Here is a 21,495-nt window from a genome sequence, read left to right on the forward strand (position 1 = left end):
GTGTGTGTGCATGTGTGTGTGTAGCTCAACATATAAATCTCCTTGTAAGCCAAGTCCATGACTGCACTTTGCTCCTGTGGTTTAAAGCCATCCCCGCTCTCGTTAGATGATAGATTATCAGCAGAGAGAAACAGCAGGTTTGAATTCACAATGATAGATAATGGGTTGAATAAAAAAGTGTGTTCTTGAACCTAGTTGAACAGCCAGCCTTGTCGCTTGAGACATTTAAAAATACACTGAATAAAGAAAAAGAAAATGCCCTTCAGGGAAAATCATTTCCTATATGCACAGATAAGCTGTCTTTTCAAGATTTTGTCTTCTGTGAAGAGTGGAACTAATGATATACCAACAGGAGTCTGAGAAGTCTTTAAACTTACAAAAAAAAAACCAAAAAAAAAGGGCTGGCAACTGTGATGTGAGTGAGAGTGGAGGACGGTGGTCTGTCCTCTCACCCTGGGCATGGAGTGACATGTGGGCTTGGCTACACCCATTGTTTGTCACTTAGCTGAGAATCTAGTGTGATGCACTAGGCCATCTTTTAGGTATCATTTCTGTAATTCTCAGAGAAAATATAGGAACTAGAGGTAATTTGTGCAAATGGTTACCAAATGATCAGAGAAATGATCAAAGGTGGGAAGAGGGGATTTCACTTTTCCATTATTCAAGAAGTCATATTTTGGCATCCTGTAGCGACCTGTGTGGAGATGATCTTGAAACAGTCTACAAAATACATACAGCACTGATAAATAAGAGTGCCTCCATCACCACTAAGATAAGTACTCAAGAGAAGAGCTTTTAAACGGTTTCATGTCATTAATACAATTTAGAAAATTATATCTGTTCGAGTATTAAAGTATAAGCTTTATTTCCAAAATAATCTTGGACACAAGCACAATGGTGTTTTAAAAAGAAAAAGAAAGAGACAGAAAGCCATCTTACTCCATTATTTGTTTTAATCGGCAACAGCAAATGAGATATGACCTGTTCCAGATATTTGGATTTATTAATGTGTTGTAGTAAATAGATTGTTGCTCATATTATAATAGAGTGGACTCATTGTCTGGGGAGTAAGGCCACATTATAATTAAAATGTTGCCAGAGGGGTTGCCAGAGAATATTTCCCCAGGTTCTTAAGTTCCTTTAACCAGAGTCCATTGTGTTTTATAAACATCTATTTGTAATGACTGAGGACACTTCTTAGGTTCTGATGTTTTATTTCCCTTTCTGAGAGAAACAAGAGGGCATTTTATATTATCTTCAAATACAAGTGAATCTGTGGCTAAGAAGAGATTAGTTCTAGAAAGGAAAAACCAAATACTGCGAAGGTATCTTAGATTTTTCTGTATCTCTGAATATTGGGTGTAAATACATTCTGCAGAAAACTTTATAGTCAGTTTCCGGGAAAGAAACTTTGCACAAAGAAAAGTTGTGTTATCTTATCCCCCAACCCACCTCTATCTCCCATTCTCCCTTTTCACAATACCAATTCCAGTTTCTTTGCCAGAGATAAGGACAGTTTATCCAGCGCAAGGATCGCCTTGTTCTCACTCTCCCCCAAAGCATCCCTGGGCTACTCTGGCTCCCGTGAGGGCTAATGACTAGAACTGGGGAGATGTGAGAAATAGAAAAGAGCTCTTTGACAGGCACAGGAGTAATCTAGCGACAGCGCCCTATGAATGTTGGCTCCTGCTGATACTCAATGGTGGCTGCTTTCCTGGGTTCCTCAGGTACATGCCTTGCTGGGAGCTCTGATTGCAGTACCTTTGAGACGGGAAATGCTGGCCTCAAGCAGTCCGTTTTACTTATGATCCGTCCTTCAGGCCCCTGGGCATGCAAAGGGCCATCTCTCAGTTGGGGTCACATCGACCTACCAGGCAGCCATCTGTGTGATATTTAAAAGAGCTTCAGCCTACGTGTGGTACACACCTTGCCCACAAATTAGAAAGCAACACCTGCCTTTCTCCTGCCACTAGTGAAATTTGCTTCCATTGTGGCCTCTTTACTGTGCCATCTAGTCTATCCTCTGTAGGCTTTTTCAGATGTAGCTCTGGTACTGGTTTCTGTACCGAACACATTTCCAGGGCCAAGTGTTCCTCTTAAAGACCCTGCCACTCACCTTAGATCAAGAGGAAAGAACCATCTTTCCCTTCCCCAGGACTTGGGAGTGCCTCCGTTTGTGTGTGTGTGTGTCTGGGTGTGGAGGGTGGTGGTTGCTAAAGCACTTTAAAATGTCTCTACAGCCCCAGCCTAGAAGTAGGTGACAGGTTGAGGGTTGCAGATCAACTTTTGCCACACTTTCAGTAACTCCGCCTACAAAGTGCACTGTCTCATTTTTGGAAGGTGGCAACACCAAGCACCCGTCGCTTTGTTCTAGACCTTGTGGTAATAACTTAATTAAATGCACAAGGGGTCATGCTTTAAAATCTTGTTCCATGTGTTTGTGGGTTTGGCTTTTATCCTGAAGGCCATGAATTGTCAGTGTACAATTTTAGGCTGGCGCATGACATAAGTAGAGTTGTTTTAGGGAGTTCATGCCAACAGCAGTGAAGGCAGTGGGCTGGAGGAAATGAAACTGATTTTAAGGAGAAGTGTCAGGACACAGTTGCAATCACTGAAGAGTCAGGCTTGAAGTTGGGCAGTCGCCGTGAAGAATGGTGAGGCAAAGTTAGACAGCAGAGATATCGAGGAATGAGAATCCGTAGGGCTTGGTTATTCATTACAGACAGGGAATAAAGGAGAGGAGACATTAGGAAGGATTTCTAGGTTTCGGGCTTGAGTAACAGAACAGAAAGTGGTGCCAATAATTGAGATGGAAGTAAAGAGGGAGGAACAAAGGTGGGTGACAGATGGGGCAAAAGATCTTGTGAGTTACGTAGCAAAGACAGACATGTTTACACGTGTGCATGTAGTCTATGCTAATGTGTATATGATGTACATTCTTCTCAACTGAACCTTTCTGTCACCTCTATAAGATCCAGGCTGGAAGACCCTTTCACAAAGAAGCACAGGTATCAGGTGGCCTCCACAGCAAATGGCAGACAGAAATCTGGTGCTTGGAACAGAAAAACACATAATAAGCATTGTTTGTATGTTTCCAAACTTTAGATTGTTACCGATGCACTTTTAGCTAGCAAGATCATAGGTACATTGCTGTACACATGCTAACTGTCTACCACAGTACCATGCTGGAGTTTGGGAGGCCAATTCAACTGGAATTGCATTGAGTAGGTATTTTTAAATGAATACAACTTTGTTCGCCATTGCGATGGCTACTCCCATTCAGTTAATTTAAAGAAAGGGTAGGAATTTAACTTGCTGACATGAAATCAAGAGGCTTTGGCCTGGAAATGTTTTCTTGTGAATCAACCGTCAAACAGTTTAGTTCAACCATGGCTAAAATATTTCAGGGGTCTTTGAGGCCAGACTGGCTATTTTTTTTTTTCATACTTCCTATCTCGTTGTTAATATTAAGAAAAAAGAAAGAAGGAAAAAAAAGTTAACTTATTAATTATAAGGCTCATGATGTACTTAGATTAGGCCTCAGTTCAGTTAAAGAAAAAAGTATAATTTATTACTAAATTACCCAGCGTACCTGTGGTAGATTGCAGAAATGACTATAATTCTTTGTAGCTACTCCCTTCAAAAGGTGGAGTTCTGTTTTTCCATTCCTTGAATCTGGGCTGCCCTTGCAACTTGTAGTTGGCCCATAGAATTTGGCAAAGTGATGTACTCATTCTGAACCCAAGCATCAGGGGACCTTGTGTGTTTCTTCCCTTTCTCACTCTTGACTGACGTGAACAAGTCTAGGCTAAACTGCCACATGGTGAGAGAATGGTCCAGTTAGCCTTGTTGTCTCTGAATTTCACCTGACCAACATCCAGACATGTGTCCTAGGCTACCCCAGCCATTAAGATCAGCCAAGTCTGACCCAGATCAGCAGAACCACCCAGCCAACCTATAGACTCATTAACAATGATAACCTGTTATTGTTTTAAACTGCTTCCTTTTATGGGTGGCTTGTAACATAGCAAAAGCTAACTGGTACTGGAGCTATTCTTAATCAATTATTGAGAAGCTTAATTTGCCCAAATCTCCTGCTTGTTGAGAAATTTACTAAGTTCTGACTGCAGGTATTTAAATGACATCCATATGAGCTATCAAAACATCTAGACTTTGTCTACAACTATATCTTTTTATTTGTGTTTATTTGCACTTATTATAAATTATACAGATACAGTGTAAATTAACTGGGGTTTTTTTTTTCCTAACTTTAGGATCTTAGAAAGATTATTTGAATATTGAAGAATATTAATGATATTAATATATTTAAAACAGGAAACAAAAGATGGTTTCCTTTGTTGTTTGCCTTGTATTTTAGAACTTAAATCAAAAATAGAAAGGAGGATATAGTTTAGAGGTAGAGTGCATGCTTAGCATGCATGAGGTCCTAAGTTCAATCCCCAGTACCTCCATTAAAAAAACAGAAGAGAGTTAAGCAAATTTTTGTTCATGTTATATTACCATTTTACTGCTACTTACAACTATGTAGTAAAAATCTTTCATCCTGAAATTTAAAAAATTCACACCAAGATACAAGAAAAAAATATTTTAAAAACATATTTTTAAAAGGAATGTATCAGCAAATAGGGAGTAACAGGACCACTGTTTACTCTCATATTATACTGTCCATCATTAGTGGTTTAGATTTAGCTAATTTCTGTTGGGATCAGCAAAGGGCACACCGTGACTAATTATCTAATCTATACCTCCAGGGTTTTAGTTATGGTCTCTTGTTCAATTAAAAATATTCACATGCAATACAAGACTTTCTGCAGATTTAAAAAAAGTTTGGGCACATTGACTAATAAGCACTGCTAGTTATTATACTAACTGACATGTCTCATTTGGAACCATCCCAGAAAACAATAGTCAGTTTCAAAATAGGTATCATGTCTTTCAAGTGAAAGCATTACATTTTATTCATGATAAAATGTAGATAGAAGTCAACTGAATTCTATCATGATGTTAAGAACATTTAATAAAATTATTTTTTGAAGAATAAAATGAGCTCAATAAGAATTTTATGACTGATTAGCACAAGCAAATCTTGGGCATCTTTCACAGTTTCAGGGCTAAAATGAGCAAAGGTAAGATAAGTATAGCGTGTTTATTCCTTTTTAGCCATTTAACAACCACGTATGATTTACTCTGTGGCAGATACTGTACAAGTGTTTATGAATATTATCTCTCAATCCTCACAACAACCCTACAGATACTATTATTATGTTCATTTTACAAATGCAAACATCAAGACAAAGAGAAAAATTATAAAGAGACTTGACCAAGTTTACCTGGTTTGTAAATAGTAGGGTATGGATTTTAACCCAGAAAGTCTGATTCTTATCATTCATATTTTAATGACTATTCTATAAAATAATTTTGCTTTTTGAGTTTATCACATTGATATCATTAACCATTTGGTCTCATATTCTAGAAAATAGACAATATTTCTTTTCTTAAACCATGAAATCATGTCCCCGATGTGGGTTATTTGCAGCTATCCTATGTAATCTTTTATATGATCTTGCTCTGACAATGCTCAGAGTTGATTTTACCATCTTTCAAGGTCTAAAGGAATGCCAGATATACAGATGAAGACTGGAAATGTCTTTCAAATATCTGATAGGCAGCCTAACCATTGCCAGATGTAGAAAAATTCTTGAGTCCTTGAGTCAATAATATTACTTATTTACTGTATTATATAATATATGCATATGTACATTATATATATTTAAAACAAAATTTCACAGCCCTGAAAAACATTCCAAATACTCAATATTCTAGTTGCCTAAAACTCAAAGTGAAGCAACAGATGGAGGGGAGGATACAGGGAGTCGCCAGGGGTGCTTGCTAATTATCACACAGTACTGTCGGCACAAGCACTGTATGTAAATTGTCAGTTGTGTATTATATTTATCACTAATGTCATCCTTTATCTGCAGGCTATTTTCAGAAGCTAAGTACTCTGCCCAAACTATTAACCACTTCATTTAGTACAAAGTGGAAAGGGGGCTTTTATGAGTGGAAATGTATGGAGGTGGCAGTCGAATTCATAATCTAGCAATGCATCATGAATCCTTAACTTTCCCATTTAAATATTCTACTTTGTGGGCAAATACAGATTCTCTTTCAAAAGTATGGCCATAAAATATTATCTCCAGGAAATAAAAAATTATTCTAATGTGGCACAGCACCAAGATATTATTTCTCAGTCAACTTTTAGCTGTATTTTTCCTTAGGGCAATATTTAATGCTGCCATTATAAAATATTTTGACAGAACATAATTTCTGTAAACCCAAATGCTGCAAGGGATTTTTTTTGAGATAAACTCAACCTTATTGTCAAAAAATGAAATTAGCTTTTTTAAACATGGAAAGTTATATTCAATAGAAGAAAATATGATTAATATCCAGACAAGACAATATAATTTCAGTTGAAACAATATGATTCCCATGATAGTCTCTTAAAAATGAATCCCAATTTTATATGTTAAATTGGAAAATGTAGACAGATGATGGTTAGAAATATAAGTGTAGGCATCGTTTAGAAACTAATTATTTTTAAGTCAAGAGAATGAAATTAAATAGCAAAAGAGCTGGTGTTATATAATATCAGGTATTCTGGCAACAAGTGTTGAAAGACCCAAATGGGGGAAAGGCAGTAAGAAGCAAATTTGGTGGCCCAATGACAGTGTGTAGAAGTATGCGTGTCTTTTCTGGTTTTTTTCCTACGGCTTTTCTCCAGACTTGCATTCAGGAACAGAATGAGGAGGAAAGAGTAAAAGGTTTATCTTCAGGTAAACATTAAGGGAGATTCTATATAACAAACACAGAAGTTAAACAGATTATCAGCTTTTCAAGACAGAAGTCTCCTTTTCTGAAGTACCTGTAGTGCACACACAGGTCACCTGCAGCGCACACACAGGTCACCTGCAGCAAGTATGAAGTCAGGTGAATTTATTCTGTGGGTTTACAAGCTTGAAGGCTGCCAGAACCTTCACAAGTAACATAATTTTGCTTCAGCATGCTAGAAAGAAAGTGAAAAACTAAATTGTGCTATTGTCTACATTTCAAGTGAAAATGTGAAGAGATTTTGAATTCTGATTCAAAGCAGTGAAAGACAAAGAAAGAAACCAACAAGAAGAAGGAAGATCATAAAAGGGGAGATCAAATAACAATGATCCAAATAAATGCAACTTAAAACAAGGGTGATATATTGTTCTTTGTCCATCAAAATGAAAGAATTTTTTAAATAGTAAATTAAAATACTAAGTACGGTATAGTGCCGTGGTTCTCAAAGAGTGATCCAGGGAACCCTGGGACTCCCCAGGAACTTTTCACAGAAACCACATGGTCAAAGCATTTTCATAACAAAGCCATGGCATCACTTGCCCTTTCACTCTCATTCTCTCACAACTGAGCTGGAGACTTTTGTACAGGTTACTTAATCTGTGCTGAGTCATCACTCTGATGATAATGGAATGTGTGCTTAGGTGTTTACAACTTTTCCTAGTTGTAATTTCTAATATGGTAACTATAGATAGCTCTGACTCACATAAATGAAAGCTCCCTGGGGTCCTCAATAAGTTTTAAGAATCTGAAGGGGTCTGGTGACCAAAATGATTGAGGACTGCTTGTGTTTATAATGAGCACACCAACAGACTGTCAGAGAGTGGAAACTACTTAGTTTAAACTGGAATTCTTAAAAATAATCCTTTCCTTGATCTAGTACTTCCACTGATAGCAATCAAATCACAACTAATTATCAGAAACTGGACTTACTATTAATTACAATGATAAACATCACAATATTAAAATAGCAAAATATTGAAATTATCCAAAAAAATGGAAATGTTTTAATAAATGCTACTAATTCCAGGAAATCAAACATTCAGGGATTTAAAAAATGGATAACAAACAATAGCAGTTTTAAAATAGTAAACCCTGATAAAAGGTCTATGGTTTATCTGCTTATCAAGGGGGCAGAATTGAGTAGTTGTTAGAAGCATATCCTGCCACAGCTTAAACTGTTGGCTATTATGTGACATTTTACAGGCAACTTAATCTGTTCAAAGCACAGACACTATATTTACCATTTGAGTACTATACTGGTTCCTACCAAAAAGGGTTGTTGAATTAAATGAGATGTTGCATGTAGCATTTTAGCATTTAGCATGAAGCTTGATATATCAATCAATAAATGTTAGCTATTGTAAATATCTATGTAAAATATTGGAAATTAAACTAAAAAAAATTCTTTCATTCAACAAATATTTGTTAAACTTGGATCAGATCTGTGAACAAAAAAACCCCACAGACCATTGTGAATGGTAACACACATTAGAGATGGTTCTCTTTGGATGATAGGCTTGTAAGTAATTTTTTTTCCTGTAGATATTACCATATTTTCCAAATTTTCTACCTTGTGCAGTATTGATTTTAGCAGAAATCAGAAACATATATTAAACACAGAAGAGATAAATAACTTGTTCTTGATTAGTTTTTCCATTTTTAAATTTAGAAAAATCAAAATTTTCCATAAAAATACTGGAAATATTTATAACCTCTGACAAAGTAATTCCACTTCATGAAATCTATGAAAAGTAAATTATCAGAAGAATCTGAGAACACTTAGGTGAACAGATACTTACTTCTAAAGGAAAAAAAAGGAAAAAACCAACCTACATATCAAAAAATAGGAAAATTTAAGTTAATTGTAAGACAGTTATTAAACAATTTAATATAGCCATCAAAAAGAACTTTAATAATGCTGAGGAGTAATTTCTAATGATGGTGTTATGGACTTAATGCTGTTTTCCCCCAAATTCATATGTTAAAATCCTAACCTCCAATGTGATGATATCACAAGGAGGTAGGCTATGAGGGTGGAGCCCTCTTCAATGGGATTAGTGCCCTTATAGAAGAGACTCCAGAGAGTTCCCTCAGCCATCCACCACGTGAGAACAGAGCAAGAAGGAGGCTGTCTATGAACCAGGAAGCAAGCTCTCACCAGACATAGAGCAGACAGACACCTTGATCTCAGACTCCCCAGATTCAAAAACTGTGAGAAATAAATGTTGTTTAAGCCACCCACTCGATGGTATTTTTGTTATGGCAGCCCAGACAGATAGGAAAATGTTGATGATATAATATTAAATAGAAACTCAGGTGCAGTATGGTATAAAAACTGGATTTCCACCACACACAGTAAACACACACATTCACTCACAGCCCCTCCCCATATGCTTAGAAGAAAAGCCTGAAAGGAAATTCTCTCAAGCATCACAGGAATTATATTTTCAAATGTTTTAATGTAAGCATGTTTTATTTTTACAATCTGAACAAACAGGCATAAGAATGAAAATGCCATGAATATGTCATTTATCCTGAACACTATGCAGTTCTTTGATTTTTACATTAGGACAATGCAATGATCTTGGATTCTTTTGAAAGAAACTCTATTAAGGCCCCAGTTTCCATGAAAAAGCTGTTTTCTTTAATCCCTCCTTCATTCTAGGCATCCACAGCCACCATGTCATCAAGTTCTATCATGACCTTCTAAACATCTTCAGCTCCCAGCTTTGTCCTCTCTCCATCTTCTTTCCCCCTGTATAGCATTAATCTAAATCCTCAGCTTTTCTCACCTGTTGTGTTGCCTCTGACCACCACCCCTGCCACCTTCTCACCCGCTTTCATTCTCATCCTCCACAGAGTTTCCAGAACTTTCTAAAAGACCTGTCTACTCATACCACTCCCTTACCTAAAATCTTTCAAAACTTATTTTTTTCATATAACAAACAAGGCTCTTAGAATCTGATCCCTGATTACTTTTTCAGCTCCATGACTCTACCCTACCTGCAAGTCTACCAAATCATTTGCTTTCCCAAACCATCAATACATTCTTTCACACTTCCATGCCTTTGTCCTGCTTATTACCCCTCCCGGGATGTTTGTCACCACCTACCAGCTTAATTAACAACTCAGTATTCAAGATTCAGGTAAAAACACCCTTCTCCATTATCCTTCTCTGACACCTCCTAGAAGAACTTTGGACGTTCTTTCTCTATGCTCCCAGAGCACCACTATCCCAACTTCACACTAGGGTAGTGTGATTGTTTGCTTAGCAGTCTCCCTTATGACACTTTTAATCTTCCTTATCCCCAGAACTTGGAAAAACATCTGGTGCTTTGAAGGTCCTCAGAAAGTATCCTGCCTTCAAAAACATTTCCCTTCTCTGAGCTCCATTTCTTTTCTTAATTTCTCCCTCCGGTGGAAAGTTCCTGGATCACAGTACACCAAGTGTGGTGCATGGTTAAACAAGCGAGCTCCCTTTCTGCTGTACTGGTGAGAAGGGCTTTTATAACCTAATCTCTGGCTTACCATTTCCATAAAGAACTGTTATACAAATGGTTAACCTAGTATTACTTAAAACATTCCATGGATCTCTAGGTTCATAGGAAAAAAAGATACTCCGTGGTCAAATATGCACAAGTAATACTGAATATGTTTTTTTGAAGAATAAGAATGCATATAAGCTTGTAAAAAGTGTTGAGAATCCTGCAGGAAAGAAATATTTAGTCTTAATTCAGGATTTCTCCAAATCATTTACCATGGATTCTCCTTCTAACTCAGAAATAAACAAATCAAATAAAAACAGTACCTATGATTGTTCCAGGGAATTACTGTTCTCAGGTATAACAAAATGTTTCTTTAGACCCCCTAAGCACCAACAACACCAAATAGATTTCCAAAGTCTTTTCCCGGATACTCTTGGAGAGAACCCTCCCTTCCCAATTCCCAGGCTTTTTCTAGAGAAGGTTCAGTCTCTCGTCCCAAATGGTGGTTGTGAGGATTAAATACTTTTCATAACTTACTTAGCACAGGGCCTGGAACACAGAAAGGACGCAATAGATCTTAGCTGTTATTCTTACTTGTATTATTATTTTATCTTACTAAACACTCCATTGATAGCCCCATCAGCTTAAAATAATTTTGTTTGAAAATCCTGCTTTAGCTATGGGAAATTTTTTTGACTGTATGCTTTGAACTATACATTTTATCTATAAATAATTCATGTATTGCTTATATTGCAATGCCAAAACTTGACATTTTATCATTAAACTACATTATTTTTTTAAATCATGTACTTTATAATTAAAAATGTTATATCTTATAAATGCTATTAAGTAAAAAATCATAGTACATTTTATAAATTAAACTTTAAATATATAAACATCAAATCCCAGACAAGCCTACACCAAAGAGGCAACTTCAAAATAGGGGAATAACCCTTACAGGAAATATGATGAAAGTATAATATATTTGATTGTGAAAGCACATAAAACTTAGAAGAAAATAGAATAACAAGCCCTTAAGAAGTGGTAAAATGCCATGACAAACAGTTTGCATACAGAAATATGTTGAACCTCACCAGTAATGAAAGAAAGACAAAATTTAAACAAAAATACTACATATTTGTTAATAAAGCAAAAATATAAAATAATTAAAATGCTCTTTGCTCATAAGAATGGGTTGGAACATTTAACTAATATATTTTAAATTAATAGACACTTTTGACAAAGTAATTTAGCTTTGTGTTTAAAAATGTTTTTAAAGTTTACTCTCTAATAATCCCAGTCTTCATAAATTCCTTGCATGAGAAGGACAAAAAATGAGTCTCAATACACATTAAGCACCCTAATTAGAGATATTTTAGGGTGCTTATGCATTTGCGTATGTCAGATGCAAGAGAACATTCTGTTTTAGCCTGTTTTCTCATTTAACTTGTCATTGTCAGTTAATATTCAGATCAATTAATTTGATTTTCCCAATAAGTTCAAGATAAAAATAATAATTATATTTTAATTTTGTATGTTTCAAAATATATACATTTCAGTCTGAGGACTACACTGTTATTGTCTGAATTTCCTTTTAGTGGCATTTTTTTTTTTAACTCTCAGCATTACATTTCTAGACTAGATTGTGAATTCATTGTCAGATTAGTAATTCCTAGAGAACAGAGTTTCTCTCCTTTATCCTTATACCCTTCGTCCTTAGTAACAAGGTACCTGGCATGGTGAACACATTTAATACACGTTTGTTGATTGAATGTATAAATGAACAACTTCTGAATATTAATATCTTCTACTTGGAAATTTTGCTTTTTGTTTTCATCAAGGATGTATTCTTTGTATTTTAGACTGGTTGTTTCTATTTAAATACATTCAGACCCTAAGGGATTATTTCCATTTAATTTTATTCAGATGGTTCCAATCTTAAAAACAAACACAATCTTTCAAATCATCTACCGTTACTAATTTTTAGCCATTTTCCGTATTTCCTTTCCTTTGTCTCAACTTCTGGGACATTTTATTGGCCTAATTTTTTAAAGCTAAGCCACAGCTTTCGTGACAGAATGAAGAGTTGGGAGGGATTTTAGAGACCTAGCAATCTAGTAAGTAAATTCAGGGATGTAATAATTGTGTGTCAAATAATTTGCTCATGGTTATAAAAATAACTTACTGCAAGTTGGGACTAGAATGCCGATTTAGGTTGCATTGCCTCTTTTATTGTAATCCTAAATTTTGAAGGTTTTTATCCCTCTGATTTTTTTTTTTTCTTTAAGCTAGTCATTCATTCATAAACTACACATTGAAGGCACGCTTTTTGCCTGGCCCTGTGAGGGTCATCATTAATAAACAAGAACACACAGAAAGGTCGTTATTTGAATAGGCACACTTGGCAGTTAGAAATATGGAAATATTCTCTCTCCCAAGTGTAATACTCCTCAATTCTTTTCAGATTTGTTGTTTTGCATGTTAAACAAGCTGATTCAGCCTAGTGTTCAACACTGAATTTCTTTACTACTTTTTAAATTACAGCCTTCCCTTGAGAAACTTGATTAATTCATATTGCTGAAATTATCACCTTAGTGCAAATGACATATGGTTTCATTCTGTTTCTAGCCTCTCTGGTTTGGAACATATTTTTGAAACACTAATAGATTTCTTATCCTGGAAGCCTCTTAATGCTTTGACATTAAACATAGGCATTAAAAAATGTAGCAGTGTTAATTGAGAATGGTAATCAGGATGTCACCACTGGGTCCTATTTTGTGAGAGTTAATGTAACTCAATTATGTCTGGTATCCTTAGAATGGAAGTTTAACAATGAGCTATTGTTTTCATTTTATATTATTTCTATATAAAACTGTGCTCTTTGTAAAATAACAGTATTTAAAATTTGCAAAATGTAAGTAATATTTAATTGCTACTAGAGTTGATGCTAGTGTTCACCATTCTTGAGGTCTCTTCTTTCAACTTCAGTCCTTTCAAAGGCTATTTTGATACTTTAAATGCAAATCTTCCTTGTAATATTTCTTTTTATTGTCTAAAGAAAGCTACTTGCCCTTAAGCTTGAGAATTCAATTAAATATTTTAAAAACTGCCAATCAGCAAGACTGAGCAATAGTAGTAACAACTGGTTGCTCTAAAATGTCTGTTTTAAAAGAATGTGATTTAAATCTAAGATTCTTCTGTATCAAATTAATTTTCTTCTGCCCTACACTGACTCTACCTTTGTTTAATAGCTCCAGAGTACGAATATTTCCAAGTCGAAAAATATCAGAGCCGTTGAAAGAGGTGTTCACAGGAGAGAGTGTGCTCATTGTAATGAACATTATCAAGGTCCATGCTGTTTGACTCTGGCAGGACACTCTGCAACCTGTATCTTTAAAGTTAATAAAGACAAATTGAAATGATAGGTACTAAATCTGCTCCTGGAATTCTGGGAAAAGTACATTTTATTCCAGAAAAATCTTTTGGGAAGGCAACTTGGTGATTTGTCTGTTCAGTACTTGATTCTGTTTCTTTCCCTTATACTTTTGTTTTGTTTCGTTTTTAGAGAAGGACTTCCACATCTCATGCTTTGGTTTTTCATTGGTCATTTTCTTTCTCTCCTCTCAGCCTTACTCTTCTACCTGTTACAATTTAGATTTGAACCCTTTCTTTAGCCTCCCTACCCTACCCATATAATACTTGAATGGCTAAAATTAGCCTATAGGACAGATACTTTGATTCAGTTCCTGTCTGTGCATCAGGTTGGTAAGTTTCACCCACAAATTATAGAACACATCAGTTCATAATGGCTTTCACATTAAGGAGTCAGGAAATTATTTCACATAATCAAAACCCATAAACAGAGCAGGCCACAGAATAGTATGAGCAGATACTCCATGATGTCATCGGGCACCTGGGCTTCCTCTATCATTCTGTCATCCTCAGCGTCAGCTTCATGGAGTTAGCTTCCTCTGTGTTTGCGTAACGATAGGGAGGGATTGGAACTTTCTTGGAAAGAAAATCTTCCTCAAATGTCCTCTGCTGACTACTCATGTCCCACAAGTCTAGGCTGGTTATTGGACATGCGATTTCCATGATTGGTTTACAAAATTCATTGGGGTATCAACTACTGGCATACGGACTCCGTGAGAATATATACTATCTAACTAACTCATGACCATTCCCTAGATATCCCAGTGCCTAGATATTTTCCAGCACGTAATTGGGCTTCGCCTTGGGATTTTGAGTAGATATTCAAACCCTCATGACTATGTTACATACGGCAGGTAGCTGCAAGAGTTACAGATAATGCTCCCAGAAAAGCAGCTAAAAGACCATCTGCTTTCTATCTTCCTGTGCTTTCCTTCTCTCATTAAGATCCCTATCTGTGCAATTAACCCTGCTTTAATTCCTAGACCAATCTGGATTTAAGAGTTTAAATCAGCCCCCTTTTTTGCCTTTAAATCCTTCATCACTACAATAGAATTAATAATATCTACCTTAAATAGTGGTTGTGAGGATTAGAAAAAAATGTATGCAAAACATCTGACACTGTGCCAGATGTATAAGCGGAATCTGATAAATGATAGTGTTCTTTTCTGGATTCTTTGTACCAAACTAACTAAAGTCACGACATCCCCTCAGGCTCTATCCTGTGCCACTTGTTATATCTGTGGGAAACCTGACCTGAGACCATGGATCACAGGGCTGACCTTGGACCTTACCTAGTTCTGAGCTGTCTGTGGTGTCCTTGCTCTGAAGGTGTTTTTGGTACCAGAGTGTCTACACCCAAGGTTCTAACTTGTCTCTGGACTCAGCTTCTGATCTGGTTTCCATTTTTATTCATACTCTCATTTCCTGTCTAATTCCTTAGTGCCCCTGGGATGTTGAGTCTTGCTTTGCTCTGATCAGCACCCGTATGTGGGAGCTGGAATGGCTTCAGAACTCAGTTGGTGACTTGGGCTCCCATAGTTAAAGACTGACTTCCTTAAGGCCAGTGTCTTCCTGTCTAAGTGGACATCCAAGTTTCACCTAACTAGATTACCCATCCTTATGCTTGTCTATCTTGCTGATACGTCTCATTTCTAAAGCTTCAAACCTCGAACCAAGATATGGAATGAAAATCACAGTACTTTGTAACTCTATGACTTACATACCCTGCAGAATGGCTAATAGTAGCCAAACTCACTCATAACCATTCTGCCCTCTCGGATATTTCAAATGCCAGCCTTCATTTCTATTTCCACTTTGCAGCCATGTCTTCTTCCCGACTTTACACTTCACACCACGCCCGTCCCTTTAAATGTGCATAGATTTAAAGAATTACAGAGTTTCCTTCTCATGACTTATTTTCAAAGGAAAATATATAAAACTAAGTATGGAATGAAAGAAAAATATATTAAAAGTGACGGAAGAGAGGGAAGGAGGAAAAGAGGAGAGAGCTTATTTGAGCTTGTAGTTTTTAGTATCAACAGTCATGATTGGTAATTTCCAACCCCAAACAGTATTTAATTATTTCCTTCATCAATGCCCTTCTTGGAAATTTTTATTTACTTATTTTTATGTTTTTTGGAAGGAAAGACAATGCTGAAGGAAAAAGTCTCTGCTTATCTTAGTTAATTCCAAATATGTGAGCTCTTTTTATTGATGGGGAAATAATGTACCACTTTTTGTAGTACATCCACTGATGAATAGCTGATGAATAAATAACACATCGTCAGGTAATGTACTATCAACAAGGGACTCTGCTCTGTCCCGATGATTGGAAAATTGTATACATTACCTCTGATCATGGTATCTGAGGATGTGCTGGTTTGCATTTTTTGCATTCCTCCCCTGACTACTTTTGTTTTTCTTCATTATCTTGTCTTGTAAGCAATCTATTTCTGTGGTCCAACACAATTAATTTTTTGGATTAAAATGGATTAGAAAGGGTAAGGCAGAACTTCAGGAAAATCTCCTACACGTGTCATGAGAATATTTGCTCTGCCTATGCCGTGCTTTTTCCTTATTATAGAAAGCAGATTATTTTGACAAGGCCATGACTTGTTCTCAAACAAGATGCTGTGAAGTCTCTGCTTTCTAAAGACTCTATATAGACACCATACATGCTCTATTAAGATAACTGCATATATACATATAAAGAAATGGGCGTGTTGTGATATTATATGTATATATTTACTTATACAAATATCTCTAACTAGAGAAATAGCATTTATATAAGTATATACATAATCGACACATACCTACTATATGTTTATATCCATATCCAATTCTAAATTTACATTATCTTTGATATAAGTGCTCTCTGGAGGTCAGGGAGTCTATCTGTCTTTGTTAATGAATGAATCCCAAATATTTAGGTAAGTGCCTCACAGGCTTTGAATGAAGGAAAGGTGTTGTTAATGCATGTTTTATAAAGTATCTGGGAAAGCTTGTCTATTGGTGTTCTCGTTTAAAAAATTAGAAGAGAATTGTGATTGATATGTACCCTCAGTGAAATAATTACAGTGCTTATAACATCTCCTCCTGCAGCCCGAGATCTAATTTTGCCCACAGGGGGCTCAGCTGTAGGTCTAGGGAGAACCCACCATGGTCAGCCTCTAATACTCGTTGAACCCTCTAGAATCTGGGGTCCTGAGATTCTTTGTAGAGTGACTGGTGCTTCCTTTGAGACAGAAATCTGGAAGGATTGTGGGCATATGAGACAGTCCTAATATTGTTAAATTTTTAAAGAGAGAAACCAGCATATTAAAATAAAAGGTTTGCATTTTTGAATGGGTGATACAGCATCTGTGTATTTCCTAGTAATGGCTGTGGGCTTCAGAATACACCAGATCTAACTGAGTGGAGAAACAATAAAAATAAAATCAATGTCAAAAGTCCAAGAGCAGATTTCAAAAAAGCAGAGCTAACAAAAATCCCAAATGTAGGAAACTCCTGGGGCTTTTGTGTCAATGGAAAAAATAACAAAGGGGTGGGTAAACATATGATTGCTATTGTTGGCTGCTTGTTATTCAGTGTTATCTTAAAAAAAAAACAAAACTTCATATATAAATTTAATTTCAATTGGGATACTATAATCCAGCTCAGGGTTTGACTTTGTAACTGAGACCACATAGGTCACTTTGAGTGGTGGGATTTGAACTGATAATTTCAGGTCTACTTTCTCATCTGCAATATAGAAATCTGGACTAAACAACCCCCTTTCTTGCACAGACATCGCTTAATTATTAAATTTATTTGCAGAGGTCTAACCACTGCTGGTTCTGCAGAAAGCCCACAGTCCCGTGATGCCTGCACACCCGCACTCCTGGCATGGAGTCATTGCATCCTCTTCCTTTTTGGATGAGAGCATCCCTAGGCACCTGGCAAAAATTTTAACTGGAGTCAGTCCTCAATTGGCTCTCTCTTCTCAATTTGAGTAACACACCCTGATTTCAGAGAAATGCTGACATGGGAAGATTAGCATGAAGGTGAGAGGGAGGAGAGAAATCGAGGCAGTAAGCCCTCAACTTACGTATGTGTTGAATATTTCATGGGTAACTGCATATGGGATTGAGTTTTTTTTAAGTGTGTGTAACATCTGGTTCTTTTTTCACTGAAATCATGTGCAGTGCTTTTTTTTTCTTCCTGCTTAAGAGCAGATTTTCTATTGTTTCATAAATAATTTTGGTTTTGTACCAAAGGCATTTGTATTAATTCAATATGGTGCAGTCCAAGTATTCCCTGGAATGGTTTTGACTGTATTGTTTATTGATCTCTCCACTTACTTGCTTTATGTTTGTCTTCAGCCAGCTATCACATCATGATTTTTGGTACTCATCTGGACCCAGAAATTAAACTTAGAAGGAAATTCTACTATTGACTTTTTTTGTTTCTTTTTCCTTTTGCCTGGTGTTTGGAAGGCAGAAGGTGGGAGGGGAGCAATAGAATTTAAGGCCACTTTGTTTTGCAGGGAAGAAACATATATATGTAAATACTTCTGCTACTGCTCTCCACTTAAACAGCATTGCCGTGAGTCTCTGAGGCTTGCCAGTAACTTATAGACCAGCAGAAGGAGTTTCATCTTTGGGTTGCATTTTGCCCCACAGATTAATGGTTGTAAAACGGACCTGAAATCTTTTTGAATCTGTGTAGATGGAAGGCTTAACTTGTCAGTTTTAGAAACAGGAAAAAAAATTAGAATTTTTTTCAATTTCTTGATAATTATGACTTCTTTTTACACTTCCAGTCTTAAGCTCCATCATGATGCAGGATGAAGACCTCGCCCCATACTCGATGATCAAGCCCAGTCCTCTCTCTCAACCTATTAGCACCCTGGAAAGTGTCAGTCTTATACATTCACCTTCATGCTAAATTTCTGCTTTGCCCTCTGTGAACTCAAAACAAGCATGCCTAAAACTGAAATCAAGGTTTCTTTCCCACTAAACTAGAATTTTGTTCAACTTCTCTTAATTCTAACAACAGATCCATCACTTCAGTATTTATGCTGCCACCAAACTTCATCTTGCTCACTTCACCTTAGGGCTTGACAAGTTCAAAGGTCTCCCCATTGACCTGCCTGCTCATATCTTCTAATTGGATCAGAAAACTGGTGTTTTGATTGGTAGATTTTAATACATAACATCTGTATATATATTTTAATACGTTCCTTGCCTGCTCAAATATTTTCAGTTACTCTTTGCCTCTTGGAGGGTAAATTTTAAACAAACTTTAAAGCCTGGCATGAATAGTCCTATACAATCCAGGCATCATTTTCCCTAATCGTGCACCCTTGTCACTATACAGTGCTTTTGTAGAGGTTTTATGGTTGTGAAAAGCCACATGATTTTCTAGTCCCTTCCAAACTTATGGCCCTATGATGCATAACTTTTTGACCTTAATTCTCACATATTCCCACTATTCCTGACACAAACATTGTTTGTGTTCAGTTAATATGCATGTTGGACATAAAGCAATGCTTAGGGTGTGTTTTCTACATACCTAAGACCGGCTTACCTATGAGAGACCACTTTATATTTCGACTCATTCACTCATTCTTTCCTGGCCACCTGATCCCTCCCACGCTTCTAATCTTACTCGCTTTTACTGTCAGATTCTCTCATTTAGCACTATAATTTGTTGGCCTGAATTACTATTTGCTTTTCTATTGTATGTGCTTCTGATTAGATTATAAGGTTCTGAGTAAAGAGATTGTTGTGTATCACTTTGTTTTCCCACTTGGTGTAAACACCTGCATATGCATATCACAGATATCCTCTAAATGTTTGCTAATGGTGTTAACGGTCCTTTAACTTCGCCACCTGTCTGACCAACTCCTGGTTGGCTTTCAGTGCCCGGCTCCAGCCTGCCTGCTGCATTCAACCTTGCCTGACTGAAGCCTGAGTCATCTTAGGTTCTCTGAAAGTTCTTTCATACTTTTAGCTAGTTTCATTTTTTTCTTGTCACCACAATTAATCTTCTTTCTTTCTCTCTCCCTCCCAACCCCCCTCTCTCCTTCTTTTAAAGATTCCGGGCACAAAATAAGTGCATATAATAATTATTTATGATTGACTGGGGACTCCCCTGAAAACATCTGAACTTTTTCCCAGGTCACAAATCTGTAGACTTACATGAACGTGTTGTGCTGTGCTACAACTGGTAATCAGCATACCTGGAACTTAACAGGAGTGGATACACAACCACAGAGCACGACTCCACAGCTCCACAAGTCCAAGAAGGTATGCCCCGTAAAACCCAAACTAAAGGGCTGTGTGAATAGCGCGATGAGAATTTGCCAGCCAGCTAGAAGACTGAGGCGACATCTCTCCACTCACGTCTGCCACTTGATGTACTCTGCTCCTGTGCACACTGCTCTTGAGTGTGGGAAGCTTGGCACACACGTATCAGGCCAGGCAAAAACCCGCAGAGCGAGGAAATAATTCAGAAACCACCGGACACACTGCCAGATTAGCCGCCTCCATTATCACAGTCCCAGGCATCCGCAATGACTAGGCACATTTCTGCATGACTTCATTCACTGGTTTGGGCCAAAGAAAGACAACAGAAGGAAGGTCCCATGTAGACAGCTGTGCCGAATAGATGTGGCGCCACTGCTGTCCAGGACTGTCAGTCCTACTAAACCCGCCAACGGGTGGGGCCGCCCAACATAAATATAGATAATATTTGTGGTTGAACGCCCACACAGTTATGCAGAAAGCCTTATGGTTGGCTTACAGTTTGATCTGGTATTTTTAAAAATACTAAGGCATAAATAGAAAGATGACCTAGATGCATAAATAGATGTCCCTGCCCACCATGTGCTAGAAAAATATCTCGGGGTCTCAAACACTGAAATAAACATGATTTCTACCCTGTAGTAAAAACAATTGAATTTTCCCAAATTCAAAATTAGGCAAAGCCTGAGGATTTACTAGAAAAATTAAAATTTTTTCTCTCTCTTTTCACTATAGCTACAGGCAAAGGGAGGAAAAATCAGCCATTATTCAGTGCTTTTAATTGATGTATGAAATCAGTTGAATTAACTCACTGTAGAGAACCAGCTTCTCTCCTCTACCCCTCACTTCTGTGTAGAGGGAATTTATATTTTGAGGCTCATTACTGGCACTTTTCCTTTTCCTTTTATTCTATAAACACATCACTAGACTTTACTGTTTCGAGTAAAAAAAAATGTGTAAATAGGGGGAAAACAGTAAGGGAATAAGTAACTCTATATAGAGATGAATTTCAAAATTTTAAAGTTTTGCTAGTGTTTAAATTACTATGAAGAATTTTTTTTTTCCATAAGGGAAACTATTCTTAATGGAATAAATTGAGTCATAGGTATCAAATAACTATGGTTTCCTCATAAAGATTAGGACGTCATGTATATTTGTGACTTTGTTTTATGTTAAGACAGCAAATAATTCCTTTTCATTGGGGAGAAAATCAAATTATATAAGTGATTTCTCTAAAGCAAAATTACCTTTTCCCACAAAATTTTATAAGTCATTGGGCCATATGTATTATCTCCATGGTTATTATCTGTCTACACTAGTCCTCACATTTAGATCTTTTCTACCTTAAAGAAGTACCTCTTTTTCTTTGGTGGCAACTA

General features: G+C 36.7%; 1 long non-coding RNA gene across 1 annotated transcript in view; it reads left to right on the forward strand.

The window, feature by feature from the left end:
- LOC116154754 (uncharacterized) overlaps positions 1-20,851 on the forward strand; it is a 46,818-nt gene extending 25,967 nt beyond the window's left edge. Inside the window, exon 4 of the long non-coding RNA XR_010384825.1 lies at positions 19,908-20,851. This is a non-coding gene — a long non-coding RNA (uncharacterized LOC116154754). The remainder of the gene's footprint in view (positions 1-19,907) is intronic.
- Positions 20,852-21,495: the final 644 nt, after the last annotated feature.

The sequence above is a fragment of the Camelus dromedarius genome, chromosome 2 (assembly GCF_036321535.1).
Source record: "Camelus dromedarius isolate mCamDro1 chromosome 2, mCamDro1.pat, whole genome shotgun sequence".
Classification (NCBI taxonomy): Eukaryota; Metazoa; Chordata; class Mammalia; order Artiodactyla; family Camelidae; genus Camelus; species Camelus dromedarius.